This window comes from Salmo salar, chromosome ssa20, assembly GCF_905237065.1.
Source record: "Salmo salar chromosome ssa20, Ssal_v3.1, whole genome shotgun sequence".
NCBI classification, from domain to species: domain Eukaryota; kingdom Metazoa; phylum Chordata; class Actinopteri; order Salmoniformes; family Salmonidae; genus Salmo; species Salmo salar.
Window position 1 is genome coordinate 84,450,011 of NC_059461.1, and position 5,713 is coordinate 84,455,723.

Here is a 5,713-nt window from a genome sequence, read left to right on the forward strand (position 1 = left end):
CATTATTACTGATGATAGGATGACATAAATTGCATCTTGGAAAGTCTACACATTCTAGTTATCAGATTCACATGGAATTGTTGTGCAATTTAAATGTTTAAATATGAAACTATTTGTGAAAAGATTAAATGTAATTTTAGCGTCCAAATAAGATACTTGTTTTCGTAAGTAAACTATGCTCACTCAGTGGCCACGCCCAAGTGAACTGACATTGGTTGAGAAACGTGAAACACGCCCTTCACTCCCCCAACACAAAAGCCCGTTGACAGAAGTCAACCTCAGTTCCCGATGATGTGAGGACTGGTGTCCATACGTTTAAAAGGGCTAATTTTAATTAACATGGAGGTGACGATCGCCACACTGGAAAGATGAATTTATACTAGACCAGCCAGAATTCAGTGTGAGCTGATTATGGCAAAATGGTATGATCTTTGAACTCTTATTCACTAAAGAAGAAGTGATACATCGTAAAAGTCGAGTTAACAGCTGCAGTTGTTGCCTGGGAAAGGACAGACAATCTCCTAATCAGAACGACAGGGTACAACATATCCACCCTACAACACTACGACGAGACAGATTCTACAAAGGACAAGGGGGATCTCTGCTGGGCAAACCAGTCCTCCATCTTTGATCCATCTATCGAAGTGCAGCTCAGTGTAAATATATTTCTTGCATTTTCCTTTTCCGAATGGGCGGCTATTAGAATGCATAAGATTCTGTATTTACGTTAGCATAGCTTTTCAATGTCCGATAGAGACCCAATCTCCTTTGTTCCTCAGTCTTCCTGCTCTTTCATTCAAACCCAACCCCTTTTCTTTGTGTAACCAGCCGTCATTTAGGTTTCATCTGCTAGGGACTTTTTCTTTTATTACATGATTAGTAATCGATGTATGATCCATCCTGTATATATGTAATTCTGCGTGATTATTTAGGTATTTAGGAAATAAATAATTAAGCCAATGTTTATATTTCTGATTCAACTTGTAAGCCAGGGTTTGTGAAGATAACCAAGAATTTTACGACGTTCAGATGAGACTGAAAAAGGTGACCATTAATAATTGGCTGCTATTGATACAAAAGATCATCAGATCTTTAAGAGTGGATTTGGGAGATACCCGCTCTATATAAACTAACGCTTACGTGGTGCCCCAGGTTATTAATGAGTTAATTGCCGCATGATTTAATTCAATCATGTAATCCCTTAAACGTTAGGTAATCAATATGATAAAATAGCCTGTCATATAATTGAATCAGTCAGATATACACACACAGTGGAGCAGGGGAACTTGAGAGAACGACCCGTCACTCATCAGTCCTTTCTTTCTGTATCTGTCTTACCTTAGTGAGATAGTTCAGAGATACCAAGCCCTGCATAAGCAGTAGGAGAGGATAAATGAATATCAGTCATGTCAACAAGGAGAAGGCAGTCACATTAGCAGTTCAAGGTTAGTCTTCCAGAAGAAGATATGGAGATAATTTTTCTACATTATGGTCAGGATAGAGGTAGCTACTAACACAGCGATAGATAGGTAGGTAGGTAGGTAGGTAGGTAGGTAGGTAGGTAGGTATGCATGATAGTGTTAGCTATGTCTCAGACACTGACAGATCAGAGTTACCTACAGTTTAACTTGTCAGGAGGAAGTCTCTGTACTGGGGAGTGATAGAGGGAGAGAGATTATGTGTGTGTGTGTGTGTGTGTGTGTGTGTGTGTGTGTGTGTGTGTGTGTGTGTGTGTGTGTGTGTGTGTGTGTGTGTGTGTGTGTGTGTGTGTCTATGTGTGGAAGTGCAAATGCATTCATATGTGTGTGTGTGTGTGTCTAAGATATTGCTGCACTCAAACACATATGTAAACAAGTGCACTTGGTAGGTGATTTATAAAAGATTAAGTGTCTTTGAGACAGGACTGGATGTCTTGCCTTCCTTTCACACATTATATCATATATGCATTTCATTTTATAAAGACTAATATACTCTCTCTCTCTCTCGCTCTCTCTCTCACACTTTGTTCCCCTACCCATCTCATTCCCCCTCTGTGACCTACCTCCCTCTTCCTTCACTCGTCTTGTCCCCCCATCCATCTCACTCCCCCTCTCTCACCTACCTCCCCTCTTGTTCCCAACCCATCTCACTCCCCCTCTCTCACCTACCTCCCCCTTCTTTCACCTGCCCCTCTCCCCTCTTGTCCCCCAACCCATCTCACTCCCCCTTTCTCACCTACCTCCCCCTTCCTTCACCCTTCTCCCTTCTTGATCCTAGGTGTTGTATCTGAGCGGTTTGGATCTTATCCTGGGTCAGAACTACGCAGTGCGAGGGGACCAAGTCTTGGTCCTAGGTGTTGCATCTGAGAGATTTGGATCTTATCGATAGGACCAGGTCATGCTAGAGACCCAGCACTTTGTCTGCTACCCAGAGCTCAATAGTGACTAGATCAAGTGTAATGCCAGGGACTGCATCTGGGAGGTAGGTCAGACACACACACACACACATACACACATACAGTTTATCCAAAAGTATTTCATCAACACACACATCACTTTAATGTCTCTCTCCTGCCCAGGCATTTATCATTGAAGGTGTCCTGTGGTGTTACTACCCTGAGGACTATGGTTGCACCTCTACAATGGTGACAGAGCAGCCATCCTGCTGGAGCTTCAACCTCAGCAAAAAGCTAAACCAGTGGTCACCAACCGGTCAATCGCGATCGACTTGTCGATCTCCAAGGCATTTCTAGTCAAACACCAAACATTTCTATAAAAAAAAAACAATAAAGCCCTGTGTACATATTTTTTTTATTCGTCTCGGGCTGTTGGTGGTTGGTGCAGCCAGGCAAACTGTTTCCATTTCATGTGTCTGAAGGTACAAACTCTGCCTTCCTGGTGGGCCTGGTGAGGAAATCAAGTGCGCTATGCTACCGCTGGCCAATCAGATTGCTCAGATGACAGAGTCTGCAGTAACATACAGGCATAAAAGAAAGCTACTATGAGATTTCAAAATGCTTAAAACCATGACTAGAGAGAGACTGTCAACGAGTACAACAAAGAGCTGCTGTTTTTATGAGTGAGTTTGCATTCAACACTTTTATAAGACATAAAATGCGCTTCCTATTTCCACTCAGCGCTACAACAAGCAGTGCAGCAGTAATGAATGAGTAGGAAAGTGTATCTATAGGCTTGCGTTGTTGTTATTGTTGGCAGCTTGGGTCTTTTTTAATATCAAGAAATATTCACTTGGTCTGTTCATAGGAGTAACAACATGAATTTGTGCATGAGGCAGAAATAATGCGGTGCGACTTGAGTTTCACCATCAGCTGGAAGACGGTGTCCCTTTTTGGTCAGTGTCAGTGGAGGAAAGGGAGAGCGGAGACTGAACATCAAATGCAGGCACCATCAGCCCAGTAAAATAAAAAGCAAATGATTTTAATCTATGCTCACTCAGCTATGCCTCACAAGTAATACAACAATGGATCTATTACTGGTGTGATCATATAGCCTACCACAAATGTTGAAATATAATTTCAAGAATTGTCCCGAACAACAATGCATTGGCAGGTAAATTCAAGCAAAGCCAATATGCGGTGATACTGTATTGGGCCTATAGCTTACTGCACAAACCTCATTGCTATAGTACTGTTTTTAATTGGTTAATGTTGCATAGGCTTACATTTTTTAAGTAATGTTAATAAAAAATCCGAGCGGTAGATCTTGGCATGTATTTTGACTTAGAAAGTGATCTTGATTCAGAAAAGGTTGGTGACCACTGCGCTAAACGCTAAAGACTGGAATCTGCAAACATAGATACTCTCCAAGTTAAGCTCAAATATCACAGTGTACTCCTGCTGCAGTTTACGGTTCCTTCTTATGATTGGAATGACTCAGTTACTGTCACATGGCACACATCTCTCTCTCAATTCAATTCAATTACAATTAAGTGCTTTATTGGCATGGGAAAAGTTTACATTGCCAATGCTAGTGAATTAGATAATTAACAAAAGTGAAATAATGTACATTACACTCACAAAAGTGACAAAATAATAAAGATTTTTCAAATGTCATATTATGTCTATATACAATGTTGTAACGATGCAAATAGTTAACGTACAAAAGGTAAAATAAATAAACATAAATATAGGTTGTATTTATAATGGTGTTTGTTCTTCATTAGTTGCCCTTTTCTTGTGGAAACAGGTCACAAATCTTGCTGCTGTGATTGCACACTGTGGTATTTCATGCTAAATGAGTCTGTACGTAGTTAAATATTTCCTTAATGTGGGTCAGTCACAGTGGTCAGGTATTCTGCTGCTGATTACTCTCTGTTAGGACTAAATAGCTTTATGGTTTCCTTCCAATGTGTCAAGTAATTTTCTTTTTGTTTTCTCATCATTTGGTTTAGTCTAATTGTGTTGTTGTCCTGGGGCTCTGTGGGGTCTGTTTGTGTTTGTGAACAGAGCCCCAGGACCGGTTTGCTTCGGGGGCTCTTCTCTAGGTTAATTTCCCTATAGGTTTTGGCTTTGTTACGGAATGTTTGGGAATCACTTCCTTTTAGGTGGTTGTAGAATTTAATGGCTCTATTCTGGATTTTGATAATTAGCGGGTATTGGCCTAATTCTGCTCTGCATGCATTATTTGGTTGAATTTGATGTTCCTTTTCATGGCATTGATGGCCCGTCTTGCCTCGTCTCTCAGGTTGTTAATATCATATCTAGGGTTTTCCTACTTAGTGGTGTGTTGCTTAGGGCACTATCCTAAGTTGATAACTACATGATAAGTCTACAGCTGCAATGCCCTGGTTTTGGGCAGTCTACGGGGATGACCTATGGACTTCTGGGGAGAAACTGGTAAGTACGGTGGCTGTAGGGTCAAAGACCTCACGGTAAATTTTCAATTTTACCCAGGCTGGCGTTTTGCTCAGACCCTTAAGTGATCCTAGCATAAATCCTAATTGAATGTTCTGTTGTACATGTGCGTTTATGCTAAACCTCACCCAACAGGGAAACGACATGACAACTGTATCTGTGAGAGTCATGTATGTTGGGTAGCAACAGCAGTGACGGCCTTGGTTACCTGCTTGTTGTTGTCATAGTTGAAAGGATGTACAATGACGTTGTTGCCGTGTGTGACTGACAGTCACGGGTGGACTGGAGACTCGAATCACAGAGATGTTCTCAAATTTTAGGTTGCTAGGGTCACTGTACGCAGAATACATCACCTGGATGGTCAACACGCCCTGTGGAGGGATAACATACAGGAGGAGTAGAATGAGGCTACACCCAGAAATTGATCTAGGTCAGAGTTGCCTCGTCTTAGTATTACCAATAACATCTTATGAAATAGTTATCAGAGAACTTATATCAAATTACCTTTGGTAGTCAATCACTTATCATAGGTAATGTCATCATATAGCTAACATCATATGTGACTCATTTCAGGAAACTAGGCATATGTCACTACGTCACAGAAGAGGAATTTGAAAGTAAGCTTAAAAAAAAATCGAAATTAGTTTTTTGGCAGAAATGTCTTCTGGAACATGTGAACTTTCATGTGCCTTAATAACAAATGTGTATGCCATCTGTAAATACAAACAAAATAGTTAAATTACGAGCCTAGTTAGCCAAAGAAAAAGCAAGGAACCTTCCTACTAGCCATGATTGGCTGAGATAATGGATGGGCTGGACATACTGAGAGATGAGTTCAGATTGGTCTGCCATGTAGCCCAC

The 5,713-nt window shown here is 40.9% G+C and overlaps 1 long non-coding RNA gene across 1 annotated transcript; it reads left to right on the top strand.

Annotated features, from left to right (window-relative positions):
* Positions 1–222: 222 nt before the first annotated feature.
* LOC123729296 (uncharacterized) lies at positions 223–4,098 on the top strand. The gene is made up of 3 exons (XR_006761040.1): positions 223–656; positions 2,257–2,460; positions 2,558–4,098. It is a non-coding gene; the product is annotated as an uncharacterized lncRNA (long non-coding RNA).
* The last annotated feature ends 1,615 nt before the right edge of the window (positions 4,099–5,713 follow it).